The sequence below is a fragment of the Meleagris gallopavo genome, chromosome 1, assembly GCF_905368555.1.
Source record: "Meleagris gallopavo chromosome 1, MGAL_WU_HG_1.1, whole genome shotgun sequence".
NCBI classification, from domain to species: Eukaryota; Metazoa; Chordata; class Aves; order Galliformes; family Phasianidae; genus Meleagris; species Meleagris gallopavo.
Window position 1 is genome coordinate 172,052,818 of NC_139404.1, and position 15,660 is coordinate 172,068,477.

The 15,660-nt window shown below is 40.1% G+C and overlaps 1 long non-coding RNA gene across 21 annotated transcripts in view; it reads right to left on the reverse strand.

Annotated features, from left to right (window-relative positions):
* LOC104917555 (uncharacterized) overlaps positions 1-15,660 on the reverse strand; it is a 78,752-nt gene that overhangs the window by 47,906 nt on the left and 15,186 nt on the right. For 2 of the 21 annotated variants that reach the window (XR_014881049.1, XR_014881063.1), the window contains exons 4-5: positions 13,331-13,532; positions 12,916-13,065 (exon numbers count right to left, since the gene is read on the reverse strand). The exons of 12 other annotated variants lie outside the window; for them this stretch is intronic. This is a non-coding gene — a long non-coding RNA (uncharacterized LOC104917555). Of the gene's footprint in view, positions 1-822; positions 13,066-13,330; positions 13,542-13,663; positions 13,789-15,660 lie in introns of those variants that run through there. 7 more of the 21 variants (XR_014881051.1, XR_014881064.1, XR_014881062.1 and 4 more) reach the window with 7 other exon arrangements.

The window sequence follows — 15,660 nt, forward strand, 5'->3', positions numbered from 1 at the left end:
ATGTACATACATACACATCTGAAAAGTCTAGAGATGAGGAAAACAATCTGCTTCATACTACTATGAATCTCATCAATATTGCAGCAACTATGAAAAATAAATATAGAATGTGCCTAAGCAAAACAGCGCTACTTGTTCAGCAGAACAAGTTCCATCAATCTCAGCATCTGCATAAGAAAATAAATACCTAGAAGGCTGAAGTAAATGAGAAAAATAAGCTGCTTCTCCTAAGCTTCACTGTTAAGAGGCATTGCTGTCAAAGCGTCACTGACAAGAGGCAGTGACAAGCTGTGTAAGCCAAGGATGGCAGAATGTAAATGCTCAGAGTTTGGTAAAAGATTTTAAGATATGTATATGAAAAAAAACATCAAACAACTGCAGGATCTCTGCTTCCCCACAGACTCTCTCTCTATTGGTTGCATCTATTACAGATATAATTAACACTTTTTACTTACATATTATTTTTCTTCTCATTACATGCTGCTGCAAGCTTATCTTACTTGTGGAAATGTTACGTTATGTTCTCAAAAAATAATCTTGGTGGCTTGCACTCTCTAGTTGCTCCAGTAGACTCCTGAGGTGTCAGTAACAAGAAAGCTCAGAATGTATGGCAACAAATTCACAGTAATTTGACAAAGACTCATTTTTTTCTTAGGTAAAGAATACCTAGCATTATTGCATACTAAAGGCAAGACCAATTGGAAGCTGCTGCATTAAAGCATAAACACCCAGTTCAGTGCTTTCAGTCTGGTCACATCCAAATGGGCTCACAGCCACCAGTAAGGACTTTGGCCACACCTGATGAGAACTCTCGTGGATAGCTTAAAGAAAAATGCTCTTTATTGAAGCAACAGATTACAGGTTCTTTGATGGTAATAAATGCACTATCTGCAAAGCACAAGCAAGTACCAATAATGTGCAAATGTGCAAATAAACTTCAAATGTGTTAGATTATGGAATAACTCTATAGAGCAAGGCCTTGGGCATAACAGCCAGGGGCCAGGCTGAAGGAGGAGGTTTTGGGGTAGAGCTGAGCACACCTTCACATGGAAGCCCTCATGCTTCTGTGGTTCAGGAGCTTTCTCAATATATGGTTATATAGTTTTCACCGCAAATGAAAGAGACATTTCTGAATGGAAAGCATCCTATATTTCTCATATGCAGTTTTCTGGTGTCTGTCTCTGAGACATCTGGTGCTAGATCACAGCATGGATCTGGACCCTGTTGATCTTGGTTCCTGTCCAATCTGGCAGCTGTTGGCTCCATCTTATCTCCGTGTGACTGCTCCTTTCAGCTATGCTGTGCAAGACAGAGTATTTCATTCTGAAAAATTGGCCAGCACTTCACGCTGAATCTGTTGCACTGTCAACATCCACTCCAGTAGGGTAGAAAAGTTCTTAATGTAACAGCTAACGATACCTCAATATCAAGTGCCATCAAATATATTCCCATAAATACATTACTCTCAAGTGCAGAGCATCAAGGCTAATACTTAAATAATAAGTAAAATGAAGAGGAAGTACATCTTCCCCACCAGTGTGAAATGTGCGGTGCTGAAACTATTGCTGCTCTCTCTCATATCTTGTAAGATCTTACACTGCTGCCAGCCATAAAAGTGATCATTGGCAAAATTGCACAGGTTTCATTTCTTTTTGTTCTTGACATCCTGACATCTCCTGACATCCATCCAAAATGCCAGCTGTGTACGTAGAGGCCACAATGATCATAGAATCATAGAATCATAAAAAGGCCTGGGTTGAAAAGGACCTCAAAGATTATCTAGTTTCAACCCATTACCAACCACTACTGCTTTAAAATGTGTCCTTTTTTCCTGGCCAAAGCCACATATTAACTACTTAAACATCCTGATGAAGGCATCTACTGCATGGTGTTTGTCTGAACTTTTTACATGGACTCTGGAAAAGAAAACTTGTATTTATATATGATTTTTTTAATTGATAAATTAAAGTAGTGTATTAACTTCTTAATGAAGTAAGATAAGTTCACCTCTTGTCAATTTACAAAAATGCATGCACTGTCACTGATATGTGATGCCTTTCTTAGCTCCCTAGAAGATGCTCCTTCATAAAATTATAGAATATCCTGAGTTGGAAGGGACCAACAAGGATCATGGAATCCAACTCCTGTCTCCACACAGGAACACCCAAAATTCAAATGCTATATCTAAGAGCATTGTCCAAACACTCCTTGAAATCCAGCATACTTGAGGCCATGACCACTGCCCTGCTGAGCCTTCTCCAGTGCCCCACTACCCTCTCAGTGAAGAACATTTTCCTAATTCCCAGAAGTCCCTTCTGTTCTTTTTATCAAAGTGATACTCACCAAATAGACAGTGTCTATGGAGAAGCAGTACAGAAATCTAGTTTACACAATAATTTTTTTTTTTGTTGTTGTTGAATTTGAGGAAGAAAAGTCTATAGGGAGCTCCACATGTTTTTTTGAGTTTTATGATCTTGAGATGGTTACTTTTCATAGATCAACACTGCACTTAATTCTAAGATAATTCTTTTAATGCAGACTTACGCATTGACTCAATCTCATCACACTGTATTCTACATATAAACATCTTAAACATCCTGCTCTTAAACATTCCTGCTCTGATTCTGTAAGGAATTGACTTCCCTCCCCCACAAAAAAAGATCAGATAATCCCAAGTAGTTTTCTTACCAGTGTCAGTTCATCTCAGTAATTTATCTCTCACCTAAAAGAAACTCAGAGATACATGTTTCCATTGTTTCTTTTTTTTTTTTTTAAGGTTGCAAACATTTTGTATATACTATGAAAGGAGTTTAAATCATATATAGATGCTTATTTCTCTTCATCATTCACTCTATGGCCTACCCTTTAAGAACTTTAAAATGTCAACTAGGAAATCCTTTCTCAACATACAGTGATTATTTTGCATAGTCAAAAGAAATTTTAGATCCTTTCAATTACAAAGTATAGAGGGGATACTCCTTTATGCATTCTAATTCTACTTTATCTGCATTTGTGTTAACAAAATAAAATGCCTCCTGGTAATTCTAGAATTCTTTAGTAGATAAGGAAAAACAATTGAAGAATTTTGATGCAAAGCTGTTGAGGTCAAACAATGAATTGCACACATGATGTGTTTGTGATGGGAGACAAGCATTTGGGTGGAAGTCAATATTCATCTTCTTTCTTCAGATTTATTGTTGTCTTAAAAATAATCATACAATCGATGATTTCTCTTTCAAATATTTAGTATAAAGCTATAAATAGCATTTTGATATTTAATGGTTTGAAGAATCATCGACCACAAAAGGAAGAATGTGTATTTTAGTGATCCCTTTAATTGCTTTCTCAGTTATTTTGGCAATAACTCCAGTTTCCACTGTTATTTTAAATATGAATGAATGAATGAATCTTAGAAAATACTGGTATTTAATTTCTTGTTATGTTCAAGCGATGGCTACATGATGGCCAGAGATATCTGGTATTCTACACCATATCTCTCTTGTTTCTGCACCAGTCATGATGATGTTTTTAGCAGTTTACGATTTTTTAGCAGTAAAGTAAAAAATACATGTATGTTAAATCTGCCCTCTTTATAAGTTTGCTTTCACCTTACAGTCCTCCTGACCACTGATTAATATAAAATTATGCTATCACTTATAATATAAAATATTTATATTTTATATTTTTATATATTATAAAAATTATTTATAGGCAAGGAGTTATCTTTCCTTTCAATAGTATGTAATCATTGCAGTCATCACAGTCACAATACATGTAAAAATGTAATTCAAAGAACCAAGAATACAGGAACAAAGTTAGAAGATGATCACCTTGGCAGCCCTGTAGCTCTGCGCACTGAGATACAAATGGTTTGTCCTACACAGCTTCTATTTACTTCCTGACGACATACATGATGGATCTTCTTCAGACGAAAGAAGGATAAAGTTGCAGTATTCATATAATACTAGCTGTATTCCTTTTGGGTAGACTTCAGCTCCTCTGGCAGTTCATCCCAATTATCATTTTGTGTTTCACAGGCAGTAGAACATACATTCATATACAGAGAGAGAAATTGAAGATTCACTCTTTGTGTATACCATAGATCAGGATGTTTGAAATCAAGTATGTATAACTTTATTTCAATCAGGATTGCCAGGAAGATGAAACAGCCTTCAGCAAATATAACTCAAAACATCCTCTACAGGAATTACTCAGACTACTTCTCTATCATTCCTTTATCTTCGTCTTTTTTTTTACCAGGGTATTCAATCTTCACACTGCTACGTTCCATAAAACTCTTCCTGAGATGCATGTTAGACTTACATGAGAGGGTTTTTTTCTCAAGCCTTTGTTGCAATTCAGTCCTAATCAAACTGGTAAGCTCCAAAGGAAAGCTTCTGTCTGTGCCCTTCTACCATAGGCCTCTTCCTCCTTCCAGTACAGAACAATTTATAACAGCTCATCATCCCTTTCTAAAGCTTATAAGTTTGCATGTAGATCTCCATATAGCATTGGTGAAGGTCTGGGAACAGTCTAGGAACTTCCAGAAAGATATATTATTAATATTATATATTACTGTACTTTAAAAACTTTTTCTGTAACCCCAACCCACTTGGCAATAAAATAATGTTCAGGTGTGGCAAGTAATTGTTGACTAAACAAAAAGCTTAAATAAGTCTTAAATAAGTCTTTTTTCTCTGGGTACAATTTCATTTACAGTTCTTCATAACATACTTGATATAGTCAAACCAACAAACAAAAAGACATAATTGAGACTCTTCATACTGTTCTGCAATTCAACAAAGTCTAAAGATAGCTCAAGGAAAAAAAAATTCTTTTTGTTTCTTCAAGATGAATTCTACTCTGAAAACAAGGCTTAATCAATGTGTTGTTCATCAAGGTTCTGTAAAAGTCGGATTGAGTCAACCTACCTTTTACTCATGCAACAGATTAAGTGATGACTCACAGAAAAACAGAGAAATAATCACCCTCATGGACACTTTTAAAAAGTAGGCAACAGGCTTAAACTAAAGGGTATGTAGTCATCCAAAACCCTGTTCTACGTAAGTAAGTCAGTTGGGATGAAACAAACAGTCTCAACTGCCATCAAGAGAGGAACTCATAAAAAGTAACTCTTCCTTGAGGAAACTGGTCCCTTAGGATCACAGTCAAGTGCCAATGAGGCACTCCATCACTGGACTGCTTGCAGAGCCCAAAATTAGGTACTGTTTTGGGGCAGCATCGTCTGTCAGGTACATTTTGTCCTTATCCCCCTAATCCATTTTGTGCACATGGAGTATGTTACAGTAAAAGAGTGCATACAGCCAGTCTTTGAAAAGAGAATCACTGTTTTGTGGAGTACTTGGATTTTTACAATATTGCTTTGCTATTAATTTTTTGTGAGGCACTTAACAGGCCTAATCCAGATTTTACTGTACCAGAAACAAGCATGTAGCAGTCAAAATGGATAACATGATGATCACGTGTCTTAGTTTCAGCTAGGACAGAGCTGATTTTCTTCATAGTGTCTGCTATGATGCTGTTTTTGTTTTAGGAAAAAAAAAATGTTGATAACACAGTGATGTTTCTAGTTGTTGCTGAGCAGTGGTGTACAGAGTCAAGGATGTTTTTGTTATCTCAGCTTCTCCTACTGTCCAACCAGTGAAAGGGCTGGGGGGACCAAGGAGCTGGGAGGGGACAGAATCAGAACAGCTGACCTAAACTGGTCAAAGGGATATTCCATACTATAGGACATCACGCGGAAGGAAAGCTTGAAAAAGGAAGAGTTCACTGGGAAGCCTGCCGCTGCCTAGCAACTAGCAGGACATTGGTGGTGAGCAATTGTGCATCACTTGTTACACATATGCATATAGATATATAATTGTCATAACTATCACCTTTTTTTCCGCTTCTTTTTCTCTATCCTAGTAAACAGTTTTTATCTCAACTCACGAGTTCCACTTTGTTTTTTTTCCCCCAATTCTCTCCCTCATCCCACTGGGGGAAGTGAGTGAACAACTATGTGGTGTTTGGCTACCCTCTGGGTTAAACCACAACAACATGAGATGATCTCACTGTCCTTTCTGGAAAAGGAGAGACCTTACGATGTTTTCAAGGCCTATATTACTACTGCCTTTACTCCTGTCACAATTTATTCACTTCCTGAACATTTTCACAGGACAATACTGGATTTGTTTTGATCTACTATCGTGTAGAGGCTCAGTGACTGAAGTTATGGTCTGGCACTCTCCTGAAAATAGTCCTGAGTACCACCATAGAGGTGTCCCCACTCCAGCCAAATGGTTTAACTCACAGGCTTAAGACATCAATCAGTACAAAAAGGTTTTATATATCTTCCACTGTCTTTCTAAGCTACTGAAAAGCAAAACATTGCAGTGAGGTCCTACAAGACCATAGAAATTAAGAAATCAGCAATAATAATTAGCTGGAAATAATGGAACTGCAAATACCAGCTTCCTTTCTGCATTCAGACTGCTGCTCATGCCTGGATCTAAGAGGATGAATGTAGCAAGTCTGAGTGTTTATATCTGTGCAGAATCTGGGCTGTAGGATGTAGCACAGCGCCTGCAGCTGCCAGCAGGAGATGTCTGCTCTGTTGACAGAAGAGAGGCAGATATGGTGGTGGCAGACTCCCCTGGGAAAGAACTGCATGACATGGTACCTGTGGGAAAACACAGTGGCTTTCCAAAGCTTGAAATGAGCCAAAGTCACATCAACACCTGTAAACTCCTTTTACATACCTATAACCATAGCCAGGGAAAAGGATTTTAAAATTCTTCATTCAAGTAAAGGGCAGAAATGTTGGCTTGAATCGTGGTAGTAATTATCATAACAAGGCTGAGATAACTGTGAAATGTACAAATGCATCCAGATGTTGGGTGAACATTGTGCTCTGTCACAATTTATTACATTTGTTTAAAAATTCAAAGCCAAAATAGAATGACAAGACTCAAACAGGAAAAAGCCTCATCTTTTAAGCAGTACACTTACCACAGTAAAAATGCTGGATTAATTGGGGGAGACTGGAAACTATTTGGAAAATAAAAGGTAAATTTTACGGGATGCTCTACATATAATACTGCATGGATTGCCTCCTATCTAATGATTGCTGAAATGCACTCAGAGACAAAAATCCACCTACATCATAGAGGCCAGTTAATTTGCTTTGTGCTGTAAAATGAGGCTGGCTTCTGTCACTGGCTTCTGTCATTTCACAATTTCTTTTTCACAGGCTGGTAAGGCTGTATTAGGCCTTGTGATGCGTAGGGGCTCTTTCAGAGAAGGTGTAGGGCTGTATTTGTGCTGCAATGAAGTCCCACTATGACAGCAACGATGGGTCTTTCTCAGTGGGGAACAATCCACATGCCAGCACACTAAAACACAAGCCAGACACCTCTGATACAATTAGGGGAAAACATGAAAAAAAAAGAAAAAAGTAAAAGGTATGATTTTTTTTTTCCTTTTCAAAAATCAATCTGACATATTTTTTTAAATATTTGAGAAGGTTTTTTATTTTGTTTGTTTGTTGTTATAATATATGCATACCTAAAGGCCAGCTGCTCATAGACATACTCCATGCAGGAGGAACATGCCAAAGGAATGGAGCAGATGCTCTTCTGCTGGTTGTGAGGGGAGAAACGCAGAACGGGGTCATTTCTACTGAAGCTCAAGCCTGCACATTTCCCACTTTGAGCAGGCAATGATCAAAATACAGCCCTCAAAAGTTCAGGCATGCTGAAGCCCGCACAAGGTTAAAGGGCAACAATCCTTCCATTCTTAGTGTAGTTTTTAAACAGCTTAAAACACACCAACAGGTTCTAATTATGGGAACTATTACCCAATCCCAGAGAAAGAATAATTCTTTTGTGAAACGACTGCAATCCCAAATAGAGAGGGACTGAACTGTTGCTCACGCACACAGGCAGACACTAATAGCAAATCCTTCAGAACCTCTTTTTTTGTCCTGTCAATCTCTGCACGATACCACTGACTTTCTATACTAGAAAGAGGTCAATGCCTCCAGCAGTGGTCCTGAAGCAGAGTTTACTGGGGAGTGTTCAACAGCTCCCTAAGAACAAAAAGATGAAGAAAGGAGAGTGATTGCCAGTATAAACAATAATCTACATATTCATGGTGCTATCATCCCCTTCTCTTAGCCAAGGATAATCTGTGAATTTTACTTCCCAATCTGAGCTCTAACAGGTCAGCTTTGACTCATAAAGAAGAAAATATGAGGGAAGCAGAGGTTACTTTTAGGAAGAAATGGCCTTGAATTGTGACAGCATGTTTCACAGAATCACAGAATCACAGAACTGTAGGGCTTGGAAGGGACCTCCAGAGATCATCGAGACCAACCCCCCTGCCAAAGCAGGTTCCCTACACCAGGTCGCACAGGTAGGCGTCCAGGCGAGACTTGAATATCTCCAGAGAAGGAGACTCCACAACCTCCCTGGGCAGCCTGTTCCAGTGCTTCGTCACCCTCACCACAAAGAAGTTCTTACGCACATTCGTGCGAAACTTCCTATGCTGCAGCTTATGTCCGTTTCCCCTCGTCCTGTCTCCACGTACCACTGAAAAGAGACTGGCCTCACCGCTATGGCCGCCACACCTCAGATATTTATAAGCCTGGATCAGGTCCCCTCTCAGTCGTCTTTTCTCAAGGCTAAACAGACCCAGTTCGCTTAGCCTTTCTTCATAGGGGAGATGCTCCAGGCCCTTCACCATCTTTGTGGCCCTCCGCTGGACTCTTTCCAAGAGATCCCTGTCTTTTTTGAATTGGGGAGCCCAGAACTGGACACAGTACTCCAGATGAGGCCTTACCAGGGCAGAGTAGAGGGGGAGGATCACCTCCCTCGACCTGCTGGACACGCTCTTTTTAATGCACCCCAGAATGCCATTGGCCTTTTTGGCCACGAGGGTTTTCTCCTGTACCCATTGGAAATGGTCAGATCATGGGGCTGAGGGCTCAACAACTCGTACAGCACTTCCAACAGACATTTAAGCCTCTGGTGATAACTACCACGATCATGTTTATCCACACCCACTTTGAAGAAAGAACATGAAGGTTTTGACGTGCTGCTTGAAATCGCCTGACAGAGAGGATGAGCAGAGAGTGGAGGAATGGGGGCCCTGCTGGCTATGCAGCTGTGGGAATTTGGACCAGAATGGTGTGTGCTGATCAACCATGAGGGCAGCTGTGCACCATGGACCTGGGGAAACCATAGCACTTGTGCTGCTTCATTTTAAGAATTTCTATTGCTGTCAACTTCTAGTGCAGCTTAGTGCAAGATCTACTTGAAAGCTCAAGCCTGCAGGTCACATCGTGTATGTTAGAAGTAGCCGCTCAGCTGGCAAAACAAAGCTTGCCTGTAAATAAGAATCTGACTTAAAGCGCCATCAAAACAAACAGGTCAAAAGTGCAAAATACAGAGTCTGAAGGTTTCTGAATTGTGCAAACAGAGCAAAGAGTGCTCAACAAGAGCTGAAGACTCTGGCAGGACCTGCTGGTAGCCTGAGGCCACAGGATAAATCTTTGATCTTTGAGAAGATGGGGATCTGGAGTGTCATCATCACAGCCCAGCAGCAGAGTGCAAGGAGGCTGAGTTGGTTAGGGAGATGATTCCTGTCTCAGATGGCTCTAATACTGGTGCTGGCAGTCCTTCTGATGCTCTGTCTGAAGGGGAAATGTTAGGAAGCCATGCAGCCCATGTTGCCTAGTCATAATGTCAATTGCACATCCTTGTCCACTTTAACTGTCCACACAAATGGATCTTACTCACTTAATCACTGTGCTTTTTGAGTTTTACTTGTACCTTACTTTAAGCAGAGAAGGTGTTTCTGTTCTGTGATGGCTGTGTCCCTTTTTAGACATTTTCTGTCCATATATTATATTTCACATTCTCTTGGGCTGCATTCAAGGTTCACCACAACATGAATGGCATTTTGTAGAGTCTCAGATTTGTAAGAATGCAACATTTTCTGTATTTTTACTTCGTAATCCGCTGCTTACTTGTACTTTGATTTTTACCTTTGAACAGCTCACAGTAAATTTAGAAACTGTTGGTAAGATTTTTGTGGTTAAAAAAGACTTCAGAAGTTGTGCTGCTATTAAAAAGAATTTCATAAGACTAATATTGATATAAAAGGCTTTCTAGGATTTGTTGACATAAAAAACCTCTCAAAGATTTTACTGAAAAAGATCTACCATGATAAGATTTTAATGAATATAACATTAAAAGGTTCTGAACGTAACAAACTGGCATTGATTTTCTGCACTAATAACCTCAATTACTAAAATGTTAAGATATTCTTTTTGAAAAGCCATGCAGGGCTCAGTACAGACTGAAGACACTTTTTAATCTGTCATGAACAAGACTTTGGCAAGTGGAACAGGCTGGGATACAAGTGGAAAGCAGGTGATGGTAGGACAGGTATAGAATCATAGAATCACAGAATCACTCAGATTGGAAAAGACCTTAAAGATCATTAAGTCCAACCACAACCTAACCATACTACCCTAACTCTAACAACCCTCTGCTAAATCATGTCCCTGAGCACCACATCCAAACGGTTTTTAAACACATCCAGGAATGGTGACTCAACCACTTCCCTGGGCAGCCTATTCCAGTGCTTAACAAGCCTTTCTGTAAAGAAGTGTTTCCTGATACCCAACCTAAACTTACCCTGGCACAACTTGAGGCCATTTCCCCTCATCCTGTCACCTGTCACCAGTGAGAAGAGACCAGCCCTGCTCTCGCTGTAAGCACCTTTCAGATACTGGAAGAGAGCAATAAGGTCTCCCCTCAGCCTCCTTTTCCCCAGACTGAACAGCCCCAGTTCCTTCAGTCTCTCCTCATAGGACATATTCTCCAAGCCCTTCACAAGCCTTTTTGCCCTTCTTTGGACCTGCTCCAGCACCTCCATGTCCTTTCTGTATCAAGGTGCCCAAAACTGAACACAGTACTCGAGATGAGGCCTCACCAGTGCCAAGTACAGGGGCAGGATGACTTCCCTAGTCCTGCTCACCACACCATTCCTGATACAAGCCAGGGTGCCACTGGCCTTCTTGGCCACCTGGGCACACTGCTGGCTCATATTCAACCGACTGTCCATCAGCAAGGTCCCTTTCCATCAAGCAGCTTTTCAGCCACTCCTCCCCAGGCCTGTAGGGTTGCCTGGGGTTGTTGTGACCAAAAGGCAGAACCCAACACTTGGCCCTATTGAAACTCATACAGTTAACCTCAGCCCATCAATCCAGTCTGTCCAGGTCCCTCCGTAGTGCCTTTCTCCCCTCATTCAGATCAACATTCCTTCCAAACTTGGTGTCATCTGCAAACTTACTGAGGGTGCACTCAATCCTCTCATCAGATCATTAATAAAGATGTAAAATAAAAGCAGCCCCAGTATGAGCCCTGGGGGACACCGCTCGTGTCTGGCAGCCAATTGAATTTAACTCAATTTGGGCCTGGCCATCCAGCCAGTGCTTCACTCTGCAGAGCATACGCCCATCCAAACCGTGGGCAGCCAGCTTCTCCATGAGAATGTTGTGGGGGACAGTGTCAAAGGCTTTTCTGAAGTCCAGGTAGACCACACTGACAGCCTTACCTTCATCCACTAAGCGGGCCACCTTGTCATAGAACGAAATCAGGTTTGTCAAACAGGATCTACTATTTGTAAACCCATGCTGACTGGGCCTGATACCCTAGTTGACCTTTAACTGCTCCACGATGGCTCCTAAGATTATCCGTTCCATAACCTTCCCCGGCACCAAGGTATTATCAGCCAAATGGTGAACAGTGGCACTAAAAAGACACCTGTGCCTTGTTGGAAAGTGGACAGGGTCTCCAGGGAGGCATTCACCCATACCTGCCTGGGATGAGTCCTAAAGGCTGACCTGGCTTCAGCCCTGCAGGCATGGGCAAAGCACCATGGCTGCTGCACACATTCGTGGGAAGAGCTGGAAATTCTGCCATCGTTAGTGTCTTTTGGACAATCACCTCCATCTCTAAGACAAAATAAGGATCTAAGTTAGCTGCCTGTTTTAACCCCTTTCTAGGCTGATCTTCATGCATGGTCTTCTACTTACATCCTGTCTGAATCACTGGAACTTGCTTTACTGTTTGATTTTTAGGGGAGAGAACAAAGGGCAAATGGCAATGAGTACAGAACCACAGAACTTTTGACTGGCCTTGTAGAGGAGAGGTGTCTTGAGGAGAAGATACCTTAATACTGCAGTAGAAATAATTTTCACACATTTCCTCAAAATTTCATTAGGAACTGGTATTAAGACAAGCTAAATGCCTTGGGTAAATCCCCATAACACTTCCTTTAATTTGATCTGTTTGTATTATGTGCTTTATTGCTCCAGATTTCTCATATGCCAACACAGAGCACTTAGAAAGCAATACATCTTGAAATAATGACTTAGCCACACACTAATTTGTATACACAAAAATATAATCATTCCATCAGATGTAAATTATCAAAAAGAGGTTAGTTATGAGTTTAGTGGTTTAGTTAATAACTAATGCAATAGAAGTAAGAAAAACAGAAAGAATTCTTATGTCTGACTTTGTCCCAAACATTCCAACAAACAAAGGTATTCTCTTAATGATTAAAAAGCCAAATTAATGATTTATGTTATTGAGGCAATAAGCTTCCCAATGGAGACTATTAATAGTTTTCCTGAGTCACTTGGTCCCTGGCCTCACACAGCATGTTGCCAAGCACAAACTGCCACTGGTTTTATGCTGTAAATTCATCAGATTCTCTTATAAAGGAGAAAGTGAAGTCCTGAACTCAGTCCTAATAACGTGTGTGACATGCAGAGGTGAAAGAGTGGCTATGCAGGTAGCCTGAGGGATGGTCTGAGTGGCATGACCTGCCCCCACTCACCTCAAAGGCGCCCTGCTCCAGCACTGCCAGACTGGTCACCTCCTGCAGTGACCCCAGAGCACAAGTGCTGGGCAGGGCACACAGGGATTGCCCCTGGGAAAGCACTCCTTGTCCCTGCTTCTTGCTGCAGCAGACTCCTTCCCGCAGCTCCTGGTGAGAAAAGAAAGCATGTGCACAATGTTGTGAGAGGCAGTGCTGTCTGGTGGAAAAGGAGAATGGGACCTATTTGTGGCTCTGCTGGTGGTTAATCATTCGCTTTTCTTTCACTGGACTTTTATTACCTTCTAAACGATGTTAATTTTGAGAAACCCTTTGAGACCCCTTGACAAAAAGGGCTCTGTGAGAACTAGATACTCAGCAATTTCAATCGCATTTCAAAGGTAACCAGCCAAGCCCCCCCTTACAGATTCCTCACCTTGTGTTGCGTCTTGAATACTGATGTGCAGCCTCTCACACTGCTTTGCTCAATGGGCTGAATAAGTGAATAGGAGCAGAACAAGGAAGTACTTTACTCCTGATAGCACGTATGGTGACTAAGTACAGTCCTCATGACAGCAGGAATGTGGTGGCCTCTGGATCGCACTGGCCCTCACTGCAATGCTGTCGCTTTCTTTTACCTGCAGTCACTTGGCACAGTTAGAAAAAGTACCACATGGGAAAAAAATATACGAGATAATGTTGCATGCATTCTTTTCACTGAGCTATGAGGCATATATACAAATTATGACCTTTTCCTAGCACTCTTCACCTTGGTAAAACAGATGGTACAGAGTTTTATTTCAAGCCAGCAGTTTCATCCATCTTCTGGATGCGTCAGAAAAGAGAGAATGAAAACCAGTCTCTGACTGCAGTAGAAGTTTGAGGTGTTGTCACCTTCAGAAAATCATAAAGGGGAATTAGTGGCAGGGTGCCTTTTTCAGAGTAGTGTTACTTTCTGTGAACACAATCAACAAGGGAAACATTTGAAAGTGCATTGAAAGTGCAGCATTTTTTTTTTTATTTTAAATAGTTTTTTTTGTTTGTTTGTTTGTTTGTTTGCTTTATTTCATTCCTATACATAATAAGACACTTTTACCTTAATTAACCCCCAGTATAAGTAAAAAATGCTGTGTGAGAAGCAGCTGAATAAATGAACCTCTCACTGTATCCCATTGTACTTTGGCTGAAATTCTAGGGCTTCTTATGCACTTTCATGTTTATTGTTCATTATGTTTCTAAGTTCCATATTATACTTGGCAGACCAACGTCTTTTTATACAATATAAAGAGATTAAATGGCAGAAGATTTCTGAGCAAAGCAGGAAGAGCTATTCAACAATTACAAACAATTGTTGTAATTTCAAGCTATAAAGATAAAACTGATAAATATTCAAGGGAGTTAAGAGAGAGATCTAAAATTGGAAGGAAAACACTTGCTTAAATTTTCAGGCATGAGCACTTCCACCCTCTCTACAACACAAAAAAAAAAAGGCAGAGGAGCTTTATAGTGAGACAGTATCAAAGCAACAAATCATTGTTGTACCATACTCACAATCATATAGTCATATTTGCTGTTTTGCCTAATTGTTGGGATGGAAACGACTGAGCTGCGAGTGTAGATGTGAGGTCAGTGAAGTGTCCCACTTACAAAATGTATTTTTGTTGAAAACTCTAAGGGCCTTAGGTACACGTGCTGAGTGAACTGGCTCCATTTTGGTGACACGTGAAAATGTCCTTTTCCACAGCTGAGTAAAATGTGAGGAGAGACACACAACAAACTCTGAACTCACAACCTTAAACTTGAAAAAGGGATGTTATCACTACTTATGCTTGAGAAATTCATTTCACATTTTGAAACAGAAATGTATCACTGTCTCTGTATGGAAGCACGGAAGCGTTAAACAAGAAAGAAATTCAGTTCAGAATCTTCTGCAGACACTTTTAAGGCATGTTGCAAATGCAATTTGTACAATCACGAGACTATTTAAGTCATGTAACTGCATAATTAGGGTCTCTTCTGGTTCATCATTATGAAGAACAAAATAAGATTAAAAAATTACTTGATGTCATCTAATTTTTCTACTTTGTCACCTAACTTTTCTTGATAACCATTAACAGGACAAATAATAAAAAGGAAACATTTTGTTTCCCTCTTCAGCAATATACACTGACAATTTCCATTACAAGTGATTTTCCTCAGGCTCTGGAAAAAAGAATTGCACTGATAATAAGGTATTTATTTCTGTGAACAATAAAGCTTTGACTTTATAACCGATAATAAACAAGTAAATATTTTCCTTTAGCAAGGAATAATTGAAACATATTAAAACAACATCGGTGTGGAATCTGACCATTACCACTGATAGAAAGCAGAGACTTTTTTCCATAACAAAGTAGTAGCAAAGTCTCCAGACATGGAAAAAACACTGAAGTTGTTTACAGGCACTTGTATACATCATGAGTGAATAAAAGACATACTGGCATTGAATGTGAAACCAAAACCAGAAAATTAAGGCAAGTATCTTGAGAGCAAGTCACTAGCAGCCAACCAATATCTAAAATCCCTTTGTCATTTGGAAGGCAAGCAGATCTTCTATTAAAATTCATTGCAATGCTAGCCTCATACAAGTATCAATACATACACTTGATGTACAAACTGTTTGTTGATGGTTATATTGCTCTAAATACCTTATAAATTATTATTATAGTGAAGGAGGAGGCACAGAAAAGTAAAGTAACTAGATAACAACCAGAGGCACCATGGACA